Consider the following 15,862-nt stretch of genomic DNA (forward strand, 5'->3'; position numbering starts at 1 on the left):
TATAAAAGTGGAATCTTGGAAGTGGGTAGACAGACTGGTGACTCATGACGGGGTCAAAGCCTTTGCTGTTTGCTTAGAAACAGATCTCTTTCTGTGGCTGCCATGGGGAGGAAGTGATGATGCAGAACAGTTAGTTCCAAAGCAGCATGGGCTAGGCAGCTGGAAGGTCAGGGGTTAAACATGTGCTATCTCAGCTATGCTGGGTGCAACAACAACATCAGGCATCAGGAGAATGATCTATCAGGGCAATTAGTCAAACAGGCCTTGTGGTAGCCCAGATAGGCCTGGCTCTGTTTGCATCTGTTTATCACTTTGAGATAAGAATCCTTGTGAACCTTTCTGTTACCTTGAGAAAGTAGACACCTGGATGATAAACATAAGACAACAGTGTCTTAAAAATCTGATTTTGAAAAATGACTAAAGCACCCAGATGGGATTAAACAATCTTTGCTTCTAGATGTTAAAAAAAAAAAAAAAAAAAAAAAGACAAAACAGAGTAAGATGAGAATGAGAGGGTAAGAGGGAGAGGTGAGGGAGGAAGAAAAGAAACATTACTCTGCCTTTTTTTTTTTTTTCCACTTCTCAGTCTATTTTTCCAAGAGCAGAAAATACAGATTTGGAGTTCTTATGTTAAAGTACAGAATTTGGCCCAAATGCCTTGGTAAGTGGAGAAGATGATTTGGATTGTGGTTTTTCTTTATCTCTTTTCCAAGATTTTCCTGTAGATGCACCCAGACTTCAAAACATTTGTGTTCATTGGTTCGTGTTGACCTGACTTCATATTTCCTCTTTTCTGATTGCAAACTATAGGACCAAGATAATAAAGTTGCAACTTTTCTTTTGTCCCCATGTGATCATATTAAATCACACAAGAGCCAGAAATTTATGAAACGAACATTCCCAAGAACTCCCTGTGACTAATTTGAATCCTATTGGAAGTACAGTAACAGAAGTTTGTAAGATTATAGTTGAAAATTAATTGTGAACAACAATGTGTGGTGCTCTGAATATGAATTTTCACACCCTTGGGCCTTTGTTCATCAGCTTCCTTGTGTCTAGAATATTCTTCCACTTCTATTCACCTTGGCATGAAACTGAATAAGCTCCAAAACTTATCCAGAAGAGGAGTGTGTTCAGGTTTTCAACATGGAGAAAATAGATGAGTGTATTTGTGTGCCCCTTTGCTAATCCAATTTCAACTTATTTGTGATATTATTATTCCAATGGCATTAAAATTTCTGGGTATTTAGCTCCATGAACAGAACTCATATCACATTTTTCCAGGACAGTAAGGTATATTTGTATAGGAAGGTATTCTTTTTTTCCATCCTAAGAAGTCAAGCCAAAATATTAGCTACTCAGATGTGTGCAAGAACTAATGTCACTCTGAAAGCTGCAATCTATGTGACACTGGCCTACTTAATAACCTCTCTGAATCTCATCCTTCCCCATCATTTACAAATCAAATTGTAAATGTAAAGTAAGACCTATTGATATCATCCTGCTTATTAATAATTTTTAATATTAATAATCCTGTGGGTTCTTGCCACTTTTTCAGAGAAGAATTCTGAATACTGGCTCAAGTAGACCAGAAAACATGGTTAAGTTTTTAAGGATGTTATTCCATGAGAGAAAGGCACAGGAAAGTGAGGGCTTTAATTAGGGGAGAAAGAGAGATGTTGAAGCTAAGTTGGGTCCATACCAGGTGGAAAGCAGGCTGGGTGCCACCTGCAGCACGCATGTAAGCAGGAAAGCAGAGGCAGGGTGGAGGCCATAAGGCCTCACACCCAGAGGCAGGGTGCAACATATGCACAACAATGGTGTATCAAAAAAGGGAGGGGCCCATCATGCTCCACGCCTTTTATCTACTCCCAAAGGGGAGTTGTTGTGTAGTTTGATTGGCAGTTAGGCTTCCAGGTGAGATCAGGTAGGGGCATGAAATCACATAAGGGGTGTGGTCTTCCAGCTCACAAATTTAATCAATTTGATCCTATCTGTCTGCCTATATCACTATGGGGGTGGGCATTTGGCTAATGGTTAAGATGCCTGCATCCCATGTTGGAGTGTCTAGGTTTCATGCCTGGCTTCAGCCCCTGATTCTAGCTTCCTGCTAATATACATACCAGGAAGCATTGGTGATGGCTTATGTAGTTGGACTTCAATATCTATATAGGAGACCTGGATTGTGTTTCTAGCTCCCAACTGCAGTCTGATCTAGCCCTGACCAATGCAGGTATTTAGGGAGTGAACTCGGATGATGGTAGCTCTCCTTGTCTTCCTAGCTCTCTGATTCTGTCATTGTCTCTATCTCTGTCTCTTTGCATCTCAAATCAATTTAAAAGAAATTAAAAAGAGCAGGACTGATGTCATAGTGTTCTTGTGTGGAATCACTGGGAAACTGTGCAAAGGTGCCTCATATACAGCTTAGAACACAGGAATCACTGTCCATATCTTCTGGCAGCAGTGTCACTTAGTATCTGCAGATACATTGCTAGAGTGATTGAATTGCACTATGCTACTGATACTCTAATCCCAAACTTACACTGTGACAGAACAGAAATTTGCACTTCCCATAACAATTTAGAATTTCATCAAATTAATTTTTTAAACCATTTAAAAATGCACTTTATTTGTGAGATTAGTTTTAGGTTCACAGAAAAATTGAATGGAAGGTACAGGGATTTCTCAAGTCCCCTACCCCGCAACATGCATAGCCTCCCCTATTATCAACACCACCCAGTGAAGTGGTACATCTGTTACAATTTATGAATCTACATTGACCCATCCCTGTTACTCCAAATTGATAGCTTATATTAGGGTTCACTGAAGATTACATTGTTAAGGCATTAAGAATGCTCCTAGTAGATCTAATCATTCAATTATTAATTTTTGCTTCTATATAGTAAATTTACTTTTCTCTAAGCTGAGTCGTTTGTTGTGCTATGAAGTGTGATCTGGGCATGTAAGAGGCTAACAATCTAGTGTTTATAATTTTCATCTCAATCCAATTATGTTTAAATTACTTATGTTAATTACACATTATTCTGATACCCACATGGATCATCACACTTCTACTAGGCTCATGTCCTATAATTGTATACTTACAAAGATTATGTAACATGTACGTTTCTGCCAAAATACAAAAGAATGTGTTTTCTGAAACTTACTGTTCATTCCTACAGTAAAAATGGAAGAAGACAATTTAAATCACAACTCTGTTCATTTGCCATTGCAAGGCATTTTAAATGAGGCCCTTTAAAAGTTTTTCTAGACAGATGCTTGTCTTCATTTTTAAGTTATTATTAGACACTGAGAACACATCAAAGGCCAACTACAATGCAATCTGCTTTAGCACAGAATTTGGGATAATGCAAATCTGTTTTGGCCCTTAGATTTTCAGTTGGAGTTGTCATTTCTTAACAGGACCTATTATGGAATTCTGTGCTGTCAGTTCCGTGCTGGGTGTCATAAAGGACCCTTTAGGCACTGAGAAAATGAATCTGACCTAGGACAGAGTACCAGATTTGGCAGGGCCAAATTGCCAGTAATCCCACCCAAGCCATAAAGCAACAGATATCTGGTACATGTGCTTTTTAACCACATTGCCTTTTGGAATTTGAGGCAGAAGTGGGCAAATAAAACAGCATGTTAGTGACACAGGATCAGCACATTGAGAGCACAGTCTCTGTCATCTGTGCTCCAGCAACTCTGATTTTTGTCAGTGTTTCTGAATATGACATGCTTACTCCTAATGCAGGGTCTTAGGTGTATTCCTTTCTGTTTACAAAGCACTTCTTCCCTTTAACCTGATTAAATACTTTTCCTTTCCAGTTCTCATTCAAATACCACTTAATTAAGGAATCTTGATCTCCAAACTACACATAGTATTTCCACATTTTTCAAAAAATGTTAATAGAGTTATTCAGGGAATTCATGCTTTATCTAGGAAAGGTCTTGAGTAGAAATGCTCTTGTATCAATAATGCCTGTTATACAGGAGAGGTTCTTTAAGTGCTCATTGAATGAATTAAAGAATATAGGTTCTAGCTGCATTTAAAGGAAAAAAAAAACGAATTATAAGCCAATATATCTACTTTCTCACGTAAGACCCCTTCTACTCTGTCCTCAGTCCAGTCTTGAAGTAACCAAGACAGAAAGAGAGCTTCCATTTGCTGGTTCACTCCCTGGTGGCCTGTAATGGCTTCAGTTGGGCTTGGTGAGGCCAGGAGCCAGGAACCTTATCTGGGTTTTCCATGTGAGTGGCCAGGATCCAATTGTTTGAGCCACTGCTGCTGCCTCACAGCCTCTGCATCAGTAGAAAACGAGAGTCAGCAGCCAGAGCTAGGTGGTGAACTGAAACAATTCCATGTGGGATATGGGCTTCTTAACCATGGTTTTAAACACTAGACCAAATACCTATCCCTATGACTTTTTAAACATAGTATCTTTTGCCTCATTGCCATGCCGGTAACAGAAAGTAGTTCCAAACATATAAATTGTTTGTTGATTTAGCTAGATTTTAGAAATGTCTAGTGTTTGGGATATAGTATAAAATGAAATGGAAATGATTAATTTTTATTATGGAAAAGTGATGCTGTGATTACAAAATTATATTCCATTTCTTGTAAATTAATAAGGTTAAAATCAATAGTTCTTATTCTTTTTCATTGTGAAATTTAATTTGTTTGGTTCTTAAGATTAATAAGGCTTCACAGCAGTTAATCTTTTGCTTTATATTGATCTTTTGTTTTTCAGAATTTTTAAGCATATATTTATTTATTTTAAAGACAGTTGAACAAAGAGCAGAGAAAGAGAGTGAGAGATCTTTCATCCACTGGCTCACTCCCCAAATTCCCACAACCGCCAGTGAAACTAAAGCTAGAAGCTCAATCCAGGTTTCCCACATGGGTGGCAAAAACTCAACTACTTGAGCTGTAAGCAGCTGCCTTACATTGTATGTTAGCAGGAAGCTGTAAACCGAATGGACCTGGGACATGAACACATGCACTCTGATATGGGAGGCAGGCATCTCAAGGGATGTCTTCATCATGACATCAAATGTTCACCCCTCTATTTATCTCCTGATAGTACTCATGTAAAATACATACAAATAGGTGGTGTGAGTAGACTGAATTTGCAAGATGAGCAAGGAAAAAAATTAGCAAGTATTTTCAACATTTTAATTTTTACCCATAAACTGGACAAATTCCAAGTATATTAAATCTTGCTAATGGTGTATGTTATATAGCTATTGAGTTAAGAATCTATTTATCAACATGACATGTCTTATGGAAATACTTTTTGTTTCTGACATTAAAGTGATACAAAAGACACTAACTTTAAAAATAATGATCTTTGGTTATTTTCAGATTTCTTTTGGCTTACTTTAATGAATTAACTGAAACAATATGGAAACACTGGTGAAAGATTGTGATTGTTAAAAATGTGTCACTCAAGGATTTATTATTAATGAAATTGGGAGACAAGATAAGGACAAATTTTGTACTCTTAAATGATGTAACAGGAGAAGAATCTAATATCTTGATTTCTTTATTTTACAGTAGTTATACAGAGTACCATAATTTCAGATGAATTATCATGATTTACTATTTACCAAGCATTATCTTCCTTGGGATGAATAGTCAAAAATGTTGGATCAAAGCAGAATGAAACATGGGTATAGTAAGATAAGGTGAGAGCAGCAGATGATAGCTGAAGTCCAGAGATCTTAAAGTATAGTAGAAGAAGTGAATGATTGCACAGATGAATCAGTTATTGACCAGAGAGACAGAGTCACAATACAAATATCTTGGCAGATTTCAGGAGTCAGTTCATCAATGCCAAGAGATAATCCAAGAAAGGAAATGGCCATATGACCACAAACTTCCAGGATATTGAGTCAAGAAATGTTGCTCACATCCTAACTTATTATCACCTTTAGGTATTTCCCCTTTCTCAAGATTACCAATACATCATAATTTCAAGTTTGCTAATTGCTTTATTTATATTTGTTTAAAACACATGACATTGGGGAAGATGTTTGACTTGGGGATTAAGTCCCTAACTGGGACTGCCACATCCCATATTGGAGTGCCTGGTTTGAGTTGTGGTTACTCTTCTTCTGACCCAGTTTCCTGTTAATGTGCGCCCTGGGAAGATGCAGATGATGACTCAAATACTTAAGTCCCTGTCACCCACATGGCAGACCCAGACTGAGTTCCTAACTGCTGGCTTTGGCCTGGCTCAGGAATGAAGCAGTGGATAGGAGACAACCTCTCTCTTCCTGTCTCTTTCAAATAAAGTCAAGTTAAATACATAAAAATTAAATAAAATTAATATTATTTTAATTGATAATTATTCATACATTAATAGGTGAGATACAGGTTGATGGAAATATACACACATATATTATGCAATAATTAAATCAAAATAGTTAACATATCAATCACCTCATTCACTTTTTTTGGTAAAATATTTGGAATACACTTTCTTGGTTATTTTGAAATACACACTTTATTGACTTTAGTCACCATTCTGTGCAACAGATCTCAAAGCTTTTTCTTTCTAAATGAAATGTCTGCCATTCAACAAACAACCTCCTATTTCTCCCATCTCTGTCCCATGGTTCCACTTTCTATGGCTATTAATTCAATTTAGTTTATCTTTTTTTTTTTTAATATTTTTTATTTGAAAGTCAGAGTTAAGGAGGGAGAAGAAGACACAGAGACTTCTTCCATCCACTGGTTCACTCCCCAAATAGCTTTGGCTAGGGTTGGCCAGGCCAGTAGCCAGTAGCCCAGAACTTTATTGAGGACACTCACATGCATACCAGGGAACCAAGTACTGACCCCTTACTTGATGCATCTCAGGGTGTGCTTTATCAGGAAGCTGGAATTAGGAGTGGAGCTATGACTTGAGCCAAGGTACTCCAATACAGCATGTGGGCATCCCAAGTGATTTCTTTACTGATATGCCAAATACTTGCCTCTCTCTCTCTCTCTCTCTCTCTTTTTTAAGATTCATTTTAATTATTTGAAAGGCAGAGTTACAAAAAGAGAGAAATAGAGAGAGATCTTCCATCTGCTGGTTCACTCTCCAAGTGGCCACCAACAGCTGGGGTTGGACCAGGCCAAGGAAGGAGCCAGGAGCCAGGAGCCAAGAACTTCTTCTAGGTTTCTCACATGGATGTAGGGGCCCAAGGACTTCAACCATCTTATGGTGCTTTCTCTGATGAATTAGCATAGAGTTGTATCACAAGTGGAACAACCAGGGCTCAAACCAGCGCCATTATGAGATGCTGGCGTTGCAAGTGGCTGTTTAACACATTACACCACAGTGCTGGTCCCTGCCCCTCTTTTTAGATTTGGGTGTCATGTTGGTTTTTATCTTCCAGCTGTCTCAATACTGTTAAAATACTTTGGAACCAATATTCTATACCACAATTGGCTTTGATAATCCAGTATTTGTTGTGAAGGTGAGCTCCCAAAAGGGTACTTTTAAAAGGCTATTACTTTTAAGTGATAAAACAATTAAAAATATATAACAGCTCTTCCTATTAATATTTTTATTTTTTAAGTTTTAAAGGGCACATGCTCCTCACAAAAACACAGATAGCTACATTTCTGTAGATCAAAGCATTTAGGTTATGATAAGTTATGGTCTCAATAAGATACCAGGGTTAGAAATTTATATAAATTCATATCTAGCTGGTCTCATGAGTTTCAAAGAAATCTCTAAGGATTGAAACTTGAAATGTATGTCCTTTATTTTTTCTAGACCAGTAGAGAAATGAAAAAAATTCTTAATTTGGCCGGCGCTGCGGCTCACTTGGCTAATCTTCCACTTGCGACGCCGGCACCCTGGGTTCTAGTCCCAGTCAGGGTGCTGGATTCTGTCCTGGTTGCTCCTCTTCCAGTCCAGCTATCTGCTGTGGCCCGGAAAGGCAGTGGAGGATGGCCCAAATGCTTGGGCCCTGCACCCGCATGGGAGACCAGGAGGAAGCACCTGGCTCCTGGCTTCAGATCAGCACAGCGCACCGGCCATAGCGGCCATTTGGGGGGTGAACCAACGGAAAAAGGAAGACCTTTCTCTCCGTCTCTCTCTCTTTCTCACTAACTCTGCCTGTCAAAAAAAAAAAATTCTTAATTTTGTCAAGCCCATTTAGTGGTGTACAATGTAATTAACTCTGATCAGAGTTTCACACTCAATTAGAGGATATTTTAGCACTAAGATAATTGGACCTAGCAGCACCTGGGAAGTGTAATCAAACGTTTATCACCAGATATTATTGTCCTATGATCCTCTGCACTCTTTTAATGCTGTGTATGGAGAGAATGATCAAGACACATGGGAAATGTTACAAATGTTATTCATTATTAGAACTTTATTAAGGCCTAATTCCACTTCAACATATTCTTCTTTAATTAAAATTTGGGAACTTTTGCTTTGGCTTCCTAATTTTTTATGCTATTTTTACTAACTATCTTCCATTTACCAGGGTGATGAGACTCATCCACTTGCATTGGTCATCAATGTAGTGTGATTTCTTTGCTGTTTTTGATGATGGATATAACAACATTTTTTTAACCTTTAGTTACCTGGGGATCAAGGGCACAACAGCTGTAATTTTCAGACTCAACCAACTACAGGTACAAAGACTCCTGATGGAGGTTTGTCTCTAAGAATGTGGTCTGCAGATTTGCAGATTGGGAGCTTGTTAGAAATGCAGATTTTCAGATCCTGGCTCAGGCCTGTTGTCTCTGCCTGTAACAAGATCCCCAGATGATGCCTATACACATTAAAATTTGAGAACCATGCATCTAGCTAAGGTCAGCAGCTCCCCAGAACAAGATCCATGGATTATTTATCTTCATAGTCCTTCATAGCGGCAGAGTGTATGCTATTAAGTATGGGGGAAAAATAAGAAGAAAGGCAGGCAGGAAGAGGGAAGGTAAGAAAGCAGGAAGGAGAGCTATGTACCTGGTAGTCATGGGTCAGGAACTTCAAAGTACATGGAGGAACCCTTCAATACATACAGATACAGTGGGTCTCAAAGTGATTCCTATTATCTTGAATCCTGTTTCTACTACTTCTGGTGTTTTCACATGCTGTTGACCTGAGCCTGTCAAAATTCAATTATTTATATCCTTAGCTCAGATCTGAGTTCTGTCTTGGGAGTCTTGCCCTTCCATTATCAACACTGTAATACCATGAGTTTCTGACTTCAGAAGACTTAAACAAAAGACAGGGCTACAGTCATTTTTTCATTAGATATATTTGGAGAAGTTGAGTTGCAGTAATGTACTTAAGCCTGCCTGGGGAAAGGCTTTCTCATCTCCTTGGGCTGTTTTTGCTCCTGGTTTGAGCAGCATGTCATAAAAAAGTCCTGGCAGCAAAGATTCACCATAACAAAATATGGCAACCTTTTCTGCCCCATGTGAAAAACACAACTTCCTCATAGCCATGGCTTTTATACAAGGCCAACACATCAGAATCCTATAAATCCTGGCTTTGTTTCCATAGGCAAGTAAGATCTTTTTTACTTCCTCAACATGTTTTGGCTGTATAATAACTTATAATTACATTAGAGTATTTGCCAGTTAAATGACTTTTAATATTACATTATGGTCCAATTTTAAAACATCCACTGAGCCAACTAATAAAACATATACTAAGACTAAAATTAAAGTTAGTGGAAGTTTTGGACATATTTCTTGAAAACTTAATGCTTTGGCCTATTCATTTGTAATTCTAAGTTTTTTTTTTTTTAAATTGAGGATATACTGGGTGCTACAGATTTTTCAAAAATAACAATGTATTTATAAAGAAAGCAAGGTCATAAATTGCACATGTAGTAGATGATACATGTCACAAGAGGCTTTTAGATGTCAGAAGAAAAGAGCACTGCCAGATGGGTTGATACTGAAAGGATCCAGGGACAACAGTAGAGTCCAAAGAATTCAAAGCAAAAGCGGTCATCCCTCACCTAGAAACCAGATGAAGGATATTTGTGGTCATTTCACATCAGAAATTTACTAAGTAAAACTTGTGAAAGGAGTTATTTTAAAAATAAATCAAGCTACTGATTTAACCATATTCTACTCCCAAATCATTGAGGTAGAAAAAGAAAACCTACAATATACTTTATTTATTTATTTATTGGACAGGCAGAGTTAGTGAGAGAGAGAGACAGAGAGAAAGGTCTTCCTTTTTCCATTGGTTCACCCCCCAAGTGGCCGCTACGGCCAGCGCGTTGCGGCCCACGCGCTGTGCCGATCTGAAGCCAGGAGCCAGGTGCTTCCTCCTAGTCTCCCATGCAGGTGCAGAGCCCAAGGACCTGGGCCATCCTCCACTGCCTTCCCGGGCCACAGCAGAGAGCTGGACTGGAAGAGGAGCAACCAGGACAGAATCCGGCACCCTGACTGGGACTAGAACCCAGGGTGCCGGCGTCGCAAGTGGAAGATTAGCCAAGTGAGCTGCAGCACCAGCCAAAATCTGCAATATACTTTAATAGATTCAGGCAGATTTGTGGTCATGATGTACAGAGATAAAGTGGCAAAAATATATTTAAATTATGTTTATCTCGACAAAATAGGAGAAAATATTTGTTTCCATGTATCAATTAAATGTGGTGTGTGCATGCAAGTGGGTGTTGGTTGTGTCTATATTTGTATAGAGCTCTAATATATTTTTTGATTGAGATGTTTACTTTTTAATGAGTTTAGATGGTTATAGATGCAGTTTTAGTATTACTCTTTCACTGGCAGCGCCATGGTTAATGTTTGGCAAATTGCCAGACATGGACTAAATGGAAATAAGAGTCCTAAACAAGTTCACCATTATCTCCCCCTTTTTGCTAACTTTACTGTAAGCTGAATTGGTGGTTTCCAAGCACCAACATTTTCTTTGCTATAACATTTTTCCAACCTTGAACAGAAGAAACAGAAGCAAAGGAAGAGGAGACAAATGAAGAAGAAGGAGAGAAGGAGAAGGGGAAGAATGAGAAAAAGGTGAGGGAAAATAGGAAGAGGGGAGGAAAAGAAAAAAAAGGAAAAATCTGCTTTGGGTTTTGGATCTCCTAGACATTTCCACAAGGAGAAATCAAAACTTCTAGATATTGATCTTCGGTGTTAAACTTCTAACTATTGATTCCAGCTTCCAGTCAGGAGTTTGCAATTATGCTATCCTAGGAGGATGTTGGTAGAATGAATTTATATTTAATCAGCTTTTTAATGTAGAAAAGTGTTAAAAAGCTTATTGAACATCTCCCCGTTTCTTCTGCCATTCTAGTTATGTTTCCCTCTGCAACCATAGAGACTTGCAGTAGAATTTGCAAGGCCCTTAGGAGGCTTTCTCATTTGACTCTTTTGCCTTCATCTTTTCACTTCCCAGATTTGTGAACAGCCTGAGCATACTTTAAAAATGCAACAGTGCTTTGCCAACATAAGCTAGTTTTCATGGGGTATCAGTACACTTGCTATGATCTACAATTTTTCATGTTCTGACATCTCCACTCCTCTTATGTGAATGATTCAAGGCACAGACTCAATTCTTCCAGGCTCCTGGGATGCTGTTCCCAGAAGCAGATGGGCTAATAGATGTACATGCTATCTCAGAATTCAAACAGAGAAGCGAGTTTAATTTTAGAGCTCACTGCTCAGGATAATATCAGCTCTTAAGAGTGACTCAGTGAAAGGCTCTTTAGAACTTCAATTCTTGTGTAGGAGCATGTGCATGAATGTATGTGGGGAGGGTGGTGGAAACTATCAGTGGTAGAATATGCTAAAATAAAACATTTATTCTAGAATAAAACTGCTGGGAGCTTGGGTACTTATTTGACTATTATGGCTGATAAACACAAATAAGGAAACATTAAAAACATTCTATGAGAAATGTTCAAGTTTTTTTTTTTAACTCCTTTGCTTGTGTATAGATTATGAAATGCTATGACATTTGAAGACTTGCTCTTCAGAATACTTACGGCCAACAAGGCAAGAGTCTTGGCACTTCTCTCATTTGATATGCAGCTGATTAAATAGAGTAGGCTTAGGTAAGTGACCTGATGGAACATTTACACTTGAACTTGCTTCCTCAAAGGGTAAAATAAAATTTTAATTATATAATGTTGGAAAGGGCCACCAGAAACATTTCTTCAATAAGGGGAGTTGAGGAGAAGAAATAATGTTGAACATATTTGAGTACAGTTTTCTGAAAGATTTTAGTGCTTTTTTTCTTGCAGTTACCCTCTATTATGCACATGTGATTCCTGCAGGTGCTGTGCTTTCAAAGGTAGAAAATAGTCTATCAAACTCTTCTAAAGATAACCTCTTCCTTTCAGACAACTACTGCCTCCCTTAGATTTTTCACCTCCAAGAAAAACCTTGAGACTTTGCTTTGGGTTCCTGGAGTTAGTTTAAATCTGTGCTTTTATACATAGGTTTTGCTTTAATTATGGAGTTTTTTTTGGGTCAAAATCCTCAGAATAAATAATCCAACAAATATAATCACTGAACTGAGGCTTCTGTGTCTGTGTTTGTCATGAAACATTTGACAGTGAATGAGTTCACTCACTGTCTCTTATGAGTCTCCTGTCCACAGTTTGCTGAGATTCTGCACAGGACGGCAAGTTTATTCTTTATCAGTCCTAGGGGCCCGATAGATCCTAGGGATTTGTCAAACCTAAATCTCCAAATTTTTACTAGTTGCTAAATTCTTTCCTTGTCAGGAAATTTTCTTTGCCTAGTGATTTCTATGGTTCTTTCTACAACCACAAATATTGTGACTATGTTGTATTTACAGTGCTTAGCTGTGTGTTAGCTTACTTGATGATTCTTCTATTCCAATACATAAGGGAGGACAGAAAAGTTGAAATCTTATCCCATCAAATGAAATATTCGTTCTCAGGAGGTAAAGACTTTATTGTCTCCAGTGGTAGAACCTAGAATATCCTGGGGCTGGTGCTGTGGCATACTGGGTAAAGCCGCTGCCTGCACTGTCGGCATTCCATATGGACACCAGTTCGAGTCCTGGCTGCTCTACTTCCGATCCAGCTCTCTGCTATGGATTGGGAAAGCAGAAGATGACCCAAATCCTTGGGCCCATGCATGCCAGTGGGTGATCTGGAAGAAGCTCCTGGCTCCTGGCTTCGGATCGGCTCAGCTCTGGCCATTGCAGCCATTTGGGGAGTGAACCAGAGGATGGAAGACTTTTTTTTTTCCTCTCTCTCTCTGTGCCTCTCTGTAACTCTGCCTTTCAAATAAATAAATAAATCTTTAAAAAAAGAAACTAGAATATCCCAGGAGGCTGGCTGTGAGGAAATCTGTGGAAGCTGCTTGAACTCCCATGGTGAGACACAGTAAGAGGGCTTGCCTCATTCACTATTCTCAAGAGCAAGTCAAGAGCCCTCAAAAGGTTTATTAACTGTCATCCAGTTATTTTACTTCCAGAAGTCTATCCTAAGAAAATGATCAAAAGTTCACAGAATTATTTAATTGATAATAATGAAGAGAATATGAAGAGAATAATAATGTGTTTGATAATACTAAGAACTAATTTTGTTAAGAGCTTAGTATGAACTGTAAAAAAGCACTAGGTATGGCTTATTTAGTCTTTCCAGCAAGTCTCTGAACTAATTATTATTTCTGTACTAACTTTAATAATAGGGAAAAGGAGAATTTAGAGGGTTAAAATATAATGTCTAAATTAACACAGGGAGCTAAGCTGTCACGTTGTTAGGAGTCAGGTCTAGGACCATTGTACAGATCACAACCTACAAAATTGCACAAGGAAGCCTCAGTCTGAGTCTAGTGATTGTACCTTTGGACTCTCCCATCAAATTACATTTTGAGAATACTCACTGTCACATTTATTCAACAGGCCTTCGCATTGCCCTGGTTTAGGCACATTAGAAATAACCGAGGTCTACATGACAGAAGGTTCTAGAAGGAGCAGAGGACTACGGAGTTGGACACTAGTGTGTTATTCACTTGGGCATAAGGTAAGATCATAGTTTCTGGTCACCTTGTGGTTGTTCAAACTCCATGTTTACCTCTGTCCAATCAATTGGGAGTGGGTGTGATTATTTTTTTCCTTTGTGCTAGAGCATTTTTTAAAAAGATTTATTTATTTATTTGAAACATGGAGTTACAGAGAGAGAGGAGGAAGGGAGGGAGGGAAGATGGAGGGAGGGAGAGAGAAAGAGAGAAAGGAAGAGAGGAAGAGAAAGAGAAAGATCCTCCATCCGCTATTTCAATTCCCAAATAGCTGTGATGGCTGAGGCTGAGCCAGGCCAAAGCCAGGAGTCTGGAGCTTCTTCTAGATCTCCCATGTGAATACAGGGGCCCAAGGACTTGGGCCACCCTCCACTGCTCCCCTAGGTGCATTAGCAGGGAGCTGGATTGGAAGTGGTGCAGCTAGTACTCACACTGGACCCCATATGTGATGTCAGTGTGGCAGGCAGCAGTGTTCCTCTACACCCCTCGGGCTTGAGCATTTACAAGTTATATGAGATGCTTCAGTACCTCCTTTTCTCCAACAACAAATTGCAATTTTCCAGACTATGGCTGTTTTGTCAGTTTTGGTCCCAGAGTGAAGATGACAATGATGTCGGGCAGAGCACCTGTCAATCCACATTCTTGAGACATAGGTCCCGGGGCCAGCAATGTGGCATAGCTGGTGGGGCTGCCGCCTGCAGTTCTGACATCCTATATGGGTGCCAGTTTGAGCCCTGTCTGCTCTGCATCCAATCCAGCTCTCTGCTATGGCTTGGGAAGGCAGTGGAGGATGGCCCAAGTCCTTGGGCCCCTGCACCTGTATGGGAGACCTGGAGGAAGCTCCGGCTTCTGGCTTCAGATCAGCTCAACTCTGGCCATTGTGGCCATTTGGGGAGTGAACCAGCGGATGGAAGACTTTCTCTCTCTCTCTCTGCTCTGCCTCTCTGTAACTCTGCCTTTCAAATAAAATAAATGAATCTTAAAGAAAAATAGGTCTTGTTCATTCAAGCCACTATGATATGGAATCATTTTTATCGTAGCAGTACCTAGGATAACCAATGAAAGAAACCAACATTCAATCCCACTTTCTACTACTGACTAGCATTCTGTTCAAACATGTATGAGTCTCTGATTTCTTGTTTACAAAATGAGGTCATGAATATGGTCTTTGTTGATGTCAAATGAGATAAAAATAAATTGACAGGCAGAGTGGACAGTGAGAGAGAGAGACAGAGAGAAAGGTCTTTCTTTGCTGTTGGTTCAGCCTCCAGTGGCTGCCATGGCCAGCGCGCTGTGGCAGGTGTGCCGCGCTGATCCAAAGGCAGGAGTCAGGTGCTTCTCCTGGTCTCTCATGGGGTGCAGGGCCCAAGCACTTGGGCCATCCTCCACTTCACTCCCGGGCCATAGCAGAGAGCTGGTCTGGAAGAGGGGCAACTGGGACAGAATTCGGCGCCCCAACCAGGACTAGAACCCGGAGTGCAGGTGCCACAAGGCGGAGGATTAGCCTACTGAGCCACGGCACCATCTGTCTTTCAGTCTTTATAAGGGTTGTAGATGTGTTTAAGGCCTAGAAGTCTTTTTTTTTTTTTGTATTTTTTATTTTTACTGAACACAATGATGTTGTACTTTTCTTTAATAGAATATTACTTTGTTGAGTCATGGCGAATAGGAAGACTGTATCTAACATACAGATGGAAGCTCAGAAAGTAATGGGCTGTTGTGAACCATGGATAGTTCGAAGAACCTCTGGTAATTGAAAAAATAGCTAAATATAAATAAAATCCATAGAAAGCTCTGAAGTTAATGTATTTTAAAAATACAAACAATTCAAAAATTCTATTCAGAAGATTAATCAGTTATGTGAGGGTAAAT

This window comes from Lepus europaeus, chromosome 22 (genome assembly GCF_033115175.1).
Source record: "Lepus europaeus isolate LE1 chromosome 22, mLepTim1.pri, whole genome shotgun sequence".
Taxonomy (NCBI): Eukaryota; Metazoa; Chordata; class Mammalia; order Lagomorpha; family Leporidae; genus Lepus; species Lepus europaeus.